A 14,812-nucleotide genomic window follows, 5' to 3' on the forward strand; every position below is an offset into this window, starting at 1 on the left:
GGCTATGAATTCGAAGGTGATAAGCCAAGAAAATTCATCAAGTTTTCGTTTGTAGACACGTTCAGATTCATGGCCTCGTCTATAGAAAAGTTAGCTAAAAATCTAAAGAGAGAAGACTTCAAACATACAAATCATTTTATACAAGATGGAAGAATATTGAATGAGATAATAGAAAGACAGCCAAATGACGACGACGAGATTTTTAAAATTCTATCTGGAAAAGGAATATTTCCCTATGAATTTATCGACAGTATTGAAAAACTTGATTACACAGAAGAATTGAGAATTCAAGATTTCTATTCACTTTTGACAGATGAGAGCATATCTGAGAAAGATTTTCAACACTACTTAAATGTTTGGAACAAATTAAAAGAGAAAAATCTAGGAAATTACTCTGATCTCTATAACATTCAAGATGTTCTATTGCTCTCTGATATCTTTGAAAATTTTAGGAATATTTGTTTGAATTGCTATAAGCTTGATCCAGCACACTATCTAACAGCTCCCAGTCTTGCATGGGATGCTATGTTAAAATTAACGAAGATAGAATTACAATTAATTAGTGATTATAATATGTATTTGATGATCGAAAAAGGTATTCGCGGAGGCATTTCTCAGTGTATTAAACGATATGTGAAAGCAAATAACAAATATTTAAAAGATTTTGATAAGACAAAGCCCGAAAACTATTTACTCTATCTCGATGCAAACAACCTTTATGGGTATGGCCTCATGCAAAGTTTACCATACGGCGATATCAAGTGGATGGATCCTAAAACGTATACAAAAGAAGAGTGGCAAGAAACAATTTTAGAACTCACTGGCGACGAAGATTATGGCTATATTCTCGAAGTCGATCTTGGATATCCAACAAATTTACACGAACATCACAAGGATTTACCTCTTGCTCCAGAACATTTTAAAAACAAACTTTGCACAACTCTACTGGATAAAACTGAATACGTTGTTCATTCGAGAAATTTGAAATTCTATCTGGAACAAGGAATGGTGTTAAAACATGTGAATAGAGTTATCGCATTCGATCAGAAGCCTTTTATGAAAGAATACATTGATTTTAACACAAACATGAGAACCAAAGCTACAAGCGACTTTGAAAAGGACTTTTATAAGCTGATGAACAACTCAGTTTTTGGAAAATCTATGGAAAATGTGAGAAACAGATGTGATATTAAGCTTGGAAATGAAGAATTTTCAATGAAACAAGCTAAGAAAACAAATTTCAAATGCTTTAACATCTTTGACGACAACTGTATAGCGAGTCACATGTACAAACAAAAGGTTAAATTTAACAAACCGATTTACATAGGATTTTCAGTTCTCGACCTCTCAAAATTGCTAATGTACGAGTTTTATTACAACAAATTAAAGAAGTTTGATCCAGATTTGAATCTGTGTTACATGGATACAGACAGTTATTTCCTAGAATTGAAACGAGATCCTTTTAAAATTATTAAAGAAAATATAGATGACTTTGATACAAGTGATTATCCAAAAGATCACGAATGTTTCACTACTAAAAATAAGAAGGTAATAGGGAAATTCAAAGATGAGTTAAATAGCGAAGTTTTAGAAGAATTTTGTGGTTTAAGGTCTAAGATATACTCGTACAAATATCTAGATAAAAACCCAGTTAGGTGTAAAGGAATTAAGAGAAGCGTTGTAAATAAAACAATAAATATCGAAAACTTGAAGAGATGTTTGTTCGAAGATAAAGAAGAATTTAGGGAGATGACAGTCATCAAAAGTTATAAACATGAGTTGTACACTGTTACCATAAACAAGCTGGCACTGAACGCTAAAGATGATAAGAGAATTGTCCTAGAAAATAAGATCGATACAGTACCGTATGGCTATAAAAATGAAGCAAAATCTGATATATTAGACGAATTAAATAAACTTGGAAACTTTGATATGTAAATGGAAGATGATTTAATTCATTGTCACAAGTGTAAAAAGAAAACGAAAAATATAGATTCAAAAATCGTTCAAACTCAAAATGGATTGTATAGAATTGCTGCAAAATGTTCAAAATGTAAGACAAACAAGAGTAAGTTTATAAAGAATCCAAATCCAAAACCTGTTAAGCAAGAATTGAAGACTAAAGATGAGATAGAGATTGAAGCTCGAGAAATTCATGCACCAGTACGAAAAAAGTTTAAAAAGAGAAAAATTATAACATTAGGAATTGACGATTTATGGGCAGCAGATTTAGTTATAATGTCTAACTATTCAGATCAAAATGATGGATTTAAGTATATGTTAAATGTTATTGATACTTTCTCAAAATATGCTTGGTCAAGAGCTATCAAAAGAAAAAACGGCAAGGATATTTCAAAAGCTTTCGAAGATATAGTAAAAGATGCCATAAGGATCAATCACAAACCTCCTAACCTACTTCATACAGATAAGGGTTTAGAGTTTAAAAATAAAGAATTTAACGATGTTTTGAGGAAATACAACATTAAGATTTATCATACTGAAAACGAAGAGAAATCAAGTATTGTAGAGAGATATAACAGAACTCAAAATGAGAGAATGAAAGTAATTTTTGAGATTAATAAAAACTTTAAATGGATCGATATTCTTCAAAAAATCGTAAACAATTATAACGATACAGTTCACAGCACAATCAAAATGAAACCGAAAGACGTAGATAAGGATGCAGAAAAGGAGTTATTAGAGACCGTTTTCAAGTATGTTCCACCTGAAATTCACACGAAAACTAAATTTAAAGTCAATGATCATGTAAGAATTGTTAGTAAAAAACAAACATTTTCGAACAAATATAAGAACAATTGGTCAAGAGAAATCTTTGTGATTTATCAAATTAATAACACAGATCCTGTAACTTATAGTATAAAAGATTTAAATAATGAAGAAATAACCGGAAAGTTTTATGAATATGAATTGAAGAATTCAAAACTGTAATATAAATTTTCTATATATAAATGGCGCATCAAAAGAAATGTACAAAGTGCAAAGAATTTAAAGATTTAAATGAATTTTATAAAGATAAAAATAGGAAAGATGGAATGCATTATAATTGCAAAGATTGTGAAAGGGAATATCATAAAGAATTATATGATAAAATAGAAAAATTAACTTTGGAAGATAAAGAATGTCTTAAATGTAAAGAAACTAAAAAAATTTCAGAGTTTAATAGTGATCACTATAGTAGAGATAAGAAAGACTCATATTGTAAAGATTGTGTAAAGAAGAATCTTCATAGATTATATTATGAAGATACTCATTGTGAATGTGGAAGAATTATAAAATGGTTAAATAACTATGAAAAACATTTACAAACCAAATATCATAAGTTAAGAGTTTTTAATAAAATTTAGTAACATTTTCATCGTGTAATAATTTTTTCTATATAAATGGAGTCTCAAAAGAAATGTACAAAGTGTCAAGAAGAGAATAGAAAAGACTGTTATTGTAAGGAATTATACGTTAAAATGAACAAATTAACTTTAGAAGAGAAAAAGTGTTACTTTTGTAAAGAAATTAAAAATATTTCTGAATTTAATAACTGGCAGTATAGTAAAGATAGAAAAGATGCTTTTTGCAAAGATTGTGCTAAAAAAATTTTCAGCGAAAGTTATAAAAACGAAATGCCTTGTGAATATGAAAAAAAGATTTTACAATGGTTACCTAGTTATGCTAAGCATTTACAAACAAAATATAATAAATCGAGAGTTTTTAGTAAAATTTAGAAACATTTTCATCGTGTAATTTAGATATTCTATAAATCAGTCGAGATTCTGCCATATTTGTAGTAAAATGATTTCCGTTGTATAAAATATTCAAAGATTCTTTCGTTTCGTTGTAGAGATTTTTACTATTTGGATCTCCATGTCTTAATAAAATTTCCATTTCTGGGTAATCAATTTCAAGTTCTTTCAATCTTTTCGGTATTTCTCTCTTTTGAGCTCTGATAACGTAATAAGGATATTCCCACATGTGATTCTTCTTAATTAATACAAAAACATGGTGTTTTTTCTTAACAAAATCTTTACAAACAAGGTCTGGTTTCATTAAGTCAATTTTTACACTTTGTTTTGCGATTATTTCCGTTTTTATTTCATCTTTAATTTGCAAGTGTTTAACTTCGTCCTCTAAATATTTAATCTTGTTTTCAAGTTTGTACTGACCAAATTTACGAATACTTGGCAAAACTTCTTTTGTAACCCAATTTTTGAAGATTTTTGCCTCTTTTTTATGTGATCTCAAAATTAAAGAATAAAGTCCAGATTCATTGATAAAAACAGTGTCAGGATGAAGATTGTTAAGGGGCCATTCAAATAGCCCCTTGTTTTTTAAGTAAAAATATTGAATTTTGTCATCATCATCAACATTTAATTTAATTGCGTGTTTTGTTTTTTCATAACCTAATATTTCACAAACATCTTTAGCCTTAAACCAGATTACATTGTTTTCGTCAACAATCGTTACAATGTCTTTATTATTGAATGTAAGTTGATTATTGAGTAGGTCTACAACTGACTCCATTTAGATAGAAAGAAATTTAACTAGTTACTTGCAATCTTAAATATATTGTTGTTTTACTCTCATTATTTAATAGATTTCCTTCAGAGTCTTGAATAGTCAGAGCGATTTTTTGAATTCTTTTAATATTTTTTCTAATTGGAATATAATCGATTTCATTTGGTTTTTCACTGATTTTTGATCCATAAGCAACATTTGGGAAAAAAGTGTACAAAATTTCAGATTCTTTGTGTAAATGTTCGGTATGATTTTCAAAACTAGGTTCAACGAGATTGCAGTGCACTTCAATTACATCAAACGGTCTAAATTTTGGCGTTTTATTTCCTAAATATACCTGATTTGGCTCAATAGTTTCTTGAACAAACCCTAACAATTCTACAATAATTGCTGAAAACATTATTCTTACTGGTGATTTTATTTGAATTTTATTAGAGAGATAATTGTTTTGCATTTCAAACTTGTTTTCGTCAAAGTTTAAAAATTTATCTGATTGTTTGAATGTTTTCAGATAATTTTTAAGGGAATTTTTTATTTGATCGAAAGTATAATATCCTTTGTTTAAACCATAATATTTTGTTATGTTCTTCTCACTAAATCCTATACAATAAGGAGAACTTTCACTAATATTTATTACAAAATTGTCAGAATAAAATCCGCTTAAACCGATAAAATAATTTGATTCTTCCTCTAAATGAATAGGATGTTCCAAGTTTAAAACTAATTTAGAGCTTTCTGAAGTCAACTTGAACAGCTTCATTTTCGCAAGCGTTGCTTCAAGATGAAAATCTTCTATTTAAATGGAGAAATTTTTAAAGCAAAAAGATCAGATAAAACTTCAAACGTTTGAAGAAAATAAGAAAGATCAACCAATCAGATTGTTAATTGTTGGTTCAAGTGGATGTGGAAAAACAACTTTATTATTGAATTTTATCTACAATAGGTTGATTCCTTATTCCAATTTTGTATGTTTTTAGTAAATCTTTAGAACAAGACGCTTATAAAAAATTACAAGAAAGATTTGAAAATATTGAGAAGAACTTAAGTAAGAAAATATCATATTTTTATAATGCTTCCGAGGACATAGTTCCGTTAAGCGAATGTAAACCCAATTCGTTAATCGTTTTTGATGATTGTATTTTGGAAAATCAAGACGTTATCAAGGAATATTTCGTAATGTCTCGTCACAAAAACATATCTTGTATCTATCTTTCCCAATGCTTTTCAAAGGTTGATAAACAAGTTATTAGAAATAACCTGAATATGTTGTGTATTTTTAAGCAAGATGATCACTATTCGAGAAAAATTTACAACAATTATGTGGGATCTGATATGAGTTTTAACCACTTTAATGAATTATGTGATAAAATTTGGAAAGAAGACTATGGATTTTTAACTATTAATCTAACTTTGAAGCCTAAAAATGGTAAATATTTGAATAAGTTTTCTAATATAAATGCTGCTCAGTGGTCTGACAAATCTACTTGATAAAATATTTGTTACAATTATTTTTACATTATCTTTACTTTTTATTTACATTATGAAAATAACAGAAAACGGTAAATCTGTTCACGTTCCACGTTTTACGTTCCACGTTTTCACGTTTCGTGTTCACGTTTCACGTTTCGTGTTCACGTTTTCACGTTTCGTGTTCACGTTTTACGTTCCACGTTCACGTTTTTACGTTCCACGTTCACGTTTTACGTTCCACGTTCACGTTTTACGTTCCACGTTCACGTTTTACGTTCCACGTTCACGTTTTTACGTTCCACGTTCACGTTTTACGTTCCACGTTCACGTTTTTACGTTCCACGTTCACGTTTTTACGTTCCACGTTTCAAAATTTTCCTAAATAAATGGCGAACGTAACTTCTGAAGAAGCGAAAAAACTTGATCAAATCGAAAAGAAATTAATCAAAGAATTTAAAGAACAGATTCGAATGGATGAAGAAGAACAAGAACTTATTCAAAAAATTAATCAACCTGTAACTTCTGCAATAAAAAATGTTGAGGGCAAAATTGAAAATGTTTTAAGCGATAATCAAAATTTAATGAATTTGGTTCCAGTTGTACGACAATTTGCTGATATTTCGATTCCAGAATCTGAAGTAGAAGAGTTTGGAATTGCCAAAATTACCATCTTCAACACCATTTAGACCTAGAATCATTGAAGACTCTACCATAGTTGAACCAATAAGTCCTGGAACAACGGATATAATAATTGGTAAAATTGGTAAAAAATTCCTTCCTAGAGTAAAAGATGATAAATTTGGTTTGTATTGGGATAAAAAAAAGAAAAGTTTTATGATTGGAAATTTACCCGTTAATTTTGAACATAATGATATAATTATTGAAGATAAAACATATAAAGGAACTCAAGGTTTATGGAGATTATTAACAGGCACTGATGTTCCAAAAGACGGTTTATATTCTGAAGAAGACTTGAAAAAGTATACAGAAATTTTATGGAAATCTGATTCAATTTACAAAAATAATGATCCATCAACTAAGAAACCAAAGTCAAGTAAAGGTAAAAAATATCTCAATTTGATTAAACCAATTTGGGAAAAAAGAATCGAAGGATCAGGTGTGAGAAAATACAGTGATAATAAGATTGAATACAGATATATCGACGATTTGACAAAACTCGATGGAATTATTAATTATATTTATGCTCAAGAAAAGGCTGGAAACAACAATTTTTGGAACGAAAAGAAAGCGATTAAAGATTTTATTTCGAACAAACTTGATGAAATGATTGAAAAACCTGATGGAATTAAATATTTAAAACGAGTTTTGCCGGCAATAAGTTCATCTATGATTGAGGGTAGTGGACTTTTGAATGATTTTATCAACAATTTACCTTTTGAATTACACGTGCCAACTTATCAGTATCTGGGGCCCGGCACAAAACTCGAAAAAAGACTAAAAAGAGGAGATACTGGTATAAATAAATTAGATCAAGCTGCTATGGAACACGATATTTTTTATGCAAAACATAGAGACACAAATTCCAGACATATCGCAGATAAAGTTTTGCAAGATAAGGCAATGGATAGATTTTTATCAAAAGATGCTACTTTAGGTGAAAGATTTGTTGCGCTTCCAACAGCTGGAGCAATGTTTTTGAAGAGAAAACTAGGAATGGGAATCGAAGAGAACTTGAAATTTTAACTATATAAATGGAGGTGAACGTAAACTTCAGCAAAAATCAGAAAGAAAAAATAAAATCCGCTTTTAAGAAGAAAATACCCGTTAGTATTCAATTTAAAATAGATCAACTAAAAAATGGCGAAGATAAGATATTTTTAACAAATAGACAATACAATAAACTCGAAAAACATAAGAAAAACAATAAAGGAACCAGAATAGAATTTTCTTATAATCAGTTGAAAGAACTTAAAAATGGTGGTCTTTTGAAAGATTTATTAGATTTTGGAGAAAATATTCCAGTTGTTAAAAATGTTGTTCCTTATGTTCGTAAAGCTGCTCCAATCGTTAAAAAAGATGTAATTCCTATTGTTCGAAACATTTTAAATTGGTTAGATAAAGAGTTGGAAGATGTTACAGGATCTGGATTAGATGAAAAAACTTTGAATTACGTGAAATCAAACATTGAAAAAAAAATTTTAACCTTTAACATTCGGGGAATTGGAAGAAATCTGCAAAAATATTAAACATTTTAGAGGAATCTTCATGAGAGATACATTACCTGAAAAAGTTAAGAAATTTGAATGTGGAATTGTGAATTTAGACTCGATTATGGGAAGTGGAACGCATTGGATTTGTTATTATAAAAATGATAAGAATGCATGTTATTTTGATTCGTATGGAAGAATTGAGGACAAACCACCTATAGAATTGATTAAATATTTGAAAAAATCAAGCGTCTACTACAATGATTCTCAGATTCAAGACTATAAAGATCCCCCAATTTGTGGTCATTTATGTGTTTTTGTTTTGAATGAACTGAGTACTGGTAAAGATTTTAAAGAAGTTGTTAACAAATTATTACTTAATAAATATGGATTCACAAAATATTTTTGACGTATTTGGAACACAAATTATTCAAAATGTAGATAATAGTTTGAATTTTGATAGTTTGAGAAATGAGTTTGATAACAAGTTAGAAAATTTATTACAAAACCTTCCAGATTCAGATATGTTTGCTGTCGAGATTGAAGATTTTAAAGCAGAATATGATAACAAACTTGCAAATTTCATGAGTTCAAATGAAGTTGCTGATAAAATAAAAACATTGGAAAAAGAAGTTGATGATGGTGTAAAAAAATTATTTACCAATTTAATGTCTCATATCGAAAAAGCTGATAAAATTACTGAAGCGATCAAAGTTGAAAAGAATTATGTTAGTTTGGCTAATAAAAAAAGAATTGTTGGTGTTCGACCTGGTATTGACAAACATGATGTTGTTGTTAAAGAACAAATTTTAAAACCTCTAAAATTATCAGAAAACATCGATATTGTTGATTTACATGATCCGAATGTTAAAAATGCCTTAGATTTTAAAGGAAAAAGAATTAGCAGTGTTAGTAAAGGAATTAATCCATTTGATGTTGTTGTAATGATTCAATTAGAAGATCCTATTAAAATGTTTAATGAACTAAAACAAAATTATGAGAATCATAAACAGCATGTTAAAGATTTTACAACAGAAGTCTATGACAAGTTAGAAGCCAGAAATAGAAGATCAGTAGACGATGTTGGTGAAATTAATGAAAAACTTACTAAATTTAAAGAGTCTTTTGATAAGTTTAGTTTAGATGCTACGAAAACTTTTGAGAATATTGGTCATAAATTTGTTGAATACAATGATTCTTATGCTGTCAAATTTCAAAAATTAGAAGAAAAAATTAATAAGTTCGAGGAAGATCTTACTGAAATAGGTATTCTCGCAGGGTTTTATGCATGATAAAATTTCCTTATATAAATGACGCTCATATATTGTGTGAGGTGTAAGGCAAAAACTGAAACAAATGATATAAAATACTATGCAAACATCAATGGAGTTAAGAGAATATCTGGAAAATGTGCTGAATGTAACTCAAAAAAGAGTCAATTTATAAAAACTTGATTTTGAAATTTTTTCCTAATAAATAGAGATGGCGGGACATTACAGTGCTTTCGATCTTTTTATCATGCAACACGAAAGAGATTTGAAAAAAGAACATTGGGATGACATTTCTCAAAAATATGAATTATCCGAAGATATGATGAGATTATACGTAAACAAATTGAATTGGTATAACATTGCTAAATATCAAACTTTATCATCAGAGTTCATTCAAGAAAATATACATTATCAATTAAAAGATCATATGTCTGTTCTTTGTCTCTATCAACACTTGAGTATAAAGTTTTTGGATGAAAATAAAGATACAGTTGATTGGAACAATATTATAGATAGCGGTTACTATCCTGTGCAAATTTTATTGAAATATGTGACCGAGATCGCAAAATTTAAGGAAGAGAATCCTGAATATGACGAAGTAGATCATTAAAAATGACTCTAATCTTTTTAATTATTTTACTAAAATTTATATCTTTTCTTATAAAAACGTACATTAGATCGATGAAAAAATGATACATGATGTTTAAAATTTCTAAATTTTCTCTTATTAAATGGCGGACTACAGAAAATATGCTAGTGATATTGAAAGGGCGGAGTTTAAAAATTTCTATCCAATTAGTAAACAACATTTGAATGAACCGAATAAAAGAACTGAGTTTAATATTGATTTTGGAGATAACTTTTGCTCGTCTAACTTCCAGTTTTATATTTCTGGAACTTTAACAAAACAAGATGGTCAAGCATATCTTGGAACTGATAATGTTAGATTAATCGATAATTTTATACCGTTTTTATTTTCTAAGATTGAAGTAAGAAAACACAATAAATTGATAGAAGAAGTCGAAAACTGTGGCCAATTAAGCACAATTAAAGGAACTATTTCGTATTCAAAAAGTGATGTTATTTCTCAAACTTCTAATGGCTTTGAATCAGATTTTAAATTTGGTGTTTTTGAAGCAGCTGGAAATTTATCTCATTTTGGATTAGGATTTTTTGAAAATGTTACTATTCCGATCTATAAAGGAGGATTTTATCTAAGTTTTATAAGAGCAGAAGACGATGATGTGATTCTGAAGACTGCAACTGGAAATGTTATGCCTGTTTATGGAAAAATAACAATTACAGATTTTTTTATTAGAGTTCCAATGATTGATTATAAAATCACGAGTAAAATAAGGTTGATTGATGAAATTACAAAAAGTCAAAACATTATGTTTAATTTTCTAGATTGGCAATGTATTGAACAAAAAGGTATTTCCGGAACAACTTATTCTTTCGATATTACAAATATTTATAGAAATATCTTCAATCCCAAGTTCGTTATCATAGGTTTTCAAACAGATAGACAGAATAATCAAGAAAAAAATCCTTCAAAGTTTGATAGTTTGGATGTAAAAAATATCAGAGTAAAATTGAACGGTTCTTATTATCCAGATGAATTACAAAATTTAAACATTTCCGGAGGTCTTTTCAGAATCATGTATCAGATGTATCAAGATTTTAAGAAAGTTTACTGTAATAATAAGGAAATGTATTACAATCCTAAAGAATTTTTAGCGAATAGACCTATTTATGTCATTGATACAACAAAGAGTATGACAAATATTTCTGGTTCAAAGAACGATATAATTATCAATATGGATTTTCAAAAAGCTGTTACAAACGCGATTTGTTATGTTGTTGTGGTTTCTGAGAAATTTTTAGCCTATGATGTGATTAAGAACGATATTAGAGAAATTCAGTAAAAATCGCGTTATTTTCGCTATTATTCATCGGATAATTTTAAAACTTTACAAAAATGTTAAAGACATTAATAAAAGTATACATTTAAAATTGCATTAAAAAAATTTGAAAAATAGGGATGATAATAGGAAAAAACTATTCCAAGGTCATGGACCGGAAGTGATGATTTAAAAAAATACTTTTATATTTACTGATCCTATATACCAAATTTTATCAAAAAAAGCTCCAATAGTCCTCGAGATATAAGAGTTTAAAGATAAGGGATGATTGGGGTAGATTTTGAAATTTTTGTTATTTTCATGAAATTTTAAGTAGAACTCGCTTGTTTTTGAAGTTTCAGATTTTTCTGATATTTTTTTTATTTTTTATGAATATTAAGAAATAGGGGATGATTTCACCCTTATGGATAAGTTAAGTCGAAAGAGTTAAGTATTTACTATATGTGTACCAAATTTCATTAAAATCGGTTGAGTGGTTTTTGAACAACAAGGTTTGAAAGAAATATTGATATATACTTATTTAATATACATTGGAAACTATAACAGTTCTAGGGAATTGAGACATTTCATTTTAACATGTTGGTAACACTACATCTCGTCTTCATCTCTTGCTGGGCGTTGGCCACGTATAGCTAGCCATGTGTGATCCTCCTCTATTTTAACGAAATTTAACAAGATATATCATTATTTAGAAGATTCTAATGTATTTGCAAGTTGAAGAAAGAAGATATGGACTTTATAAAGTAAGAAGATTGCTGTGAAGATCTGTGTTTCTTGTTAAAAGTGAAGTGAAGTGTTCCACTGGGCGTTGTCCTTCATATTTAATAAGTTTCTATTATATTCTCGAAGAAAGACATTACAAGAAGATTGTGTGTTGAATTTGTGTAGACATTCTAAACTGTGATAAAAACATTGTGTGAAAATAGTGTTCATTTGTAATACAGAATTAAGTGTTTTTACAGTGATTTCATTGTCGCACACGGCGTGTGCAAAGCAAGGTCATTGTTTGGTGTCACTACTGTCCTTGTACCACACACGGCGTGCGCAAAGCAAGGTCAAGCGTTAGTGGTACAAACGCTCTCAGCAGACGTCACAAATCTAGAGTTGATTGAAATAAAACATATGATACCTTTCTTCTTATCCCATTCCCAATTTCTTAGAAGTTAAGTAGATATCGCAAAAACACGCACACTAACAACACTCATTTTGTATGTCTTTAACAATAATTGATTAAATTCATGTTATTCTCTTTCATTCCTTCTAATACTTCAAAAATATACTCTTTCGCCACTGAAAAATCTCGATTTCTTCCGTAATAATCTTTGTAATCATAGACAAAATATCCTAAATAGTTGTACAATAGAATGAAATTATTTCTATTTATCTCTGTTGTAGAAATGTAAACATAAACATTTGTGCTGAAAAATTTATATCTCGGTAGACTTAGTTCCATAATCTCCATTTATAAAAAAATCTTTTTTTGTTTAAATGGAAGAGTACAATGCCAACTGTTACAAGTGTTATAATAGAGGAGAAATTATTGATAAAAAATATTTAGTTTGTAGAGATTGTAATTTAATTTTGTATGAAAGACCTAAACCTAAGAAATTTCGAAATAAACTAACACATTTGAATAATCTGCTTATGAAATTACAATACGGAGGTGAGAAACAAACAAAATTTGTTACAGAATTTAGAAAACAGAATAAAAATTTTTACTTATCTCTTGGAACCGTTGAAAAAATTATTTTCCTTTTCAAAGAATACATTAGGTTTGTAGGTATCGATACACACGTTTATTATGAAAAGATTTTACCTATAATCTTTCACTATTTGGATATTGAATTTGATTACGATTTTAAGCCTGAAATCTTTGATGATTTTATAGTACATTTGGAGAAATTAAACGAAGAACCTCGTGAAAAGAATGCGGTTTTACTCACATTCTCCCCGACTTCTCGAGTGATTGTTAGCAAATTTCATTTTTTCCGTCTTCAAATTTTTTCTATTTAAATGGAGTTCTTGAAGGAGTTAAATGATATTGGAGAATGTAAATTCAAAGAGTATAAGAAGTTAAATGAATTGGAAGAAAATAAGAAATACAAAATTTTGAATTTGGAGAAAATAAAAGATAAATTCGGGTTTACAATAATTGCCGAGTTGGAAGATTGTAAAGTACACTTGCCGAACAGATTTTTGACTGTTTTGGATGAAAAAAAGATTAAAGAATTGAATAAACATGATAAATTACACTTGGTTGTTACTGGAAAGAAGACTATTAAAGATAAAGACTGTGTTACTATCAATTTTGTAGAGTAGAAGATTTTTCGTCGTAGCAGACATTTCAAATAGATTGATTTGACAGCTCAAGAAAGTAGAAGCAAACAGCTATAGATTCGGTAATTTTTCATTCGTGAGTTACAGATTCGTTTATTGTCCTTTAAACAGTATTTTTCATTGATTTACCGTCTGTCCCAAAAGTGAGCTAGAACCGCCATATTACTATCTACTTTTATATATATATATATATATATATATATATATTTATTTCTAAGTTATTTGTAGTAAATGCACTACCAACAATGTAATTTACATTTTGGAGGCACGTCATTTGATGAATTTGTTGAATTTTTAATGATGCACTGGAACTGTGTCCGTAAAGTTTTAGAAACTTCAAATAAATCAAATTTATTTATTCGTTTAAAACAAAACTAATCCACTAAACATTTTTAAATTTTTGTAGATATTCATGTAAAATAGAACAAACTTCTAAGTAATTACAATTGAAATTTATTTTAGAAAACTCAAAACAAGCAGATGTGCACAATATTTCAAATTCGCATGTCAGCTTATCGAAAAATGAAACAGTAACCACCCTACTACTACAACACGTAAAAGTGCACGTTCGAAGGCTGATATAACAGCACATATATCACAGTTTCACCACGATCATTGTTTCTGAACATGTGCGGATAAGATCGTTGTTAGGAGGAAAAGACCCCATCACCCTCCTTCCGCCTCCCATCCACGCCGGCCGGTGGAATCTACTGATCGAGCTTGCTGTGTGACGTTCCTTGTTGTCAAAGCTCCAGTTACAAAACATTTTATAAGATATCAAGTTAGAGTTTACTGCATAAGGAGATATTTAAAAAGTTGTAATGAATTAAGTTACTTTTTAAATTGGACTTATACCAAATAACTACTTGATCACATAACATTAAATTCTTTATAACGTACTTAATATAGCCTGGTACTTCGGATAACCGCATTCCCGTGATAAAGTCCCTAATTATTTTACAATAACTTAGCGATACATATGATAAAGTTGCTTATTGAGTTTTGGTGGTTTAATGAAACGATCGAATATTCTAATCAAACCTGCAATGTCTTTCACATACCGTAAACAACAAAGAGCGTACAAATTCCTCCTAATACTTCTCTAATGAAACTTGAA

Source organism: Homalodisca vitripennis, chromosome X (assembly GCF_021130785.1).
Source record: "Homalodisca vitripennis isolate AUS2020 chromosome X, UT_GWSS_2.1, whole genome shotgun sequence".
In the NCBI taxonomy this organism is placed as follows: Eukaryota; Metazoa; Arthropoda; class Insecta; order Hemiptera; family Cicadellidae; genus Homalodisca; species Homalodisca vitripennis.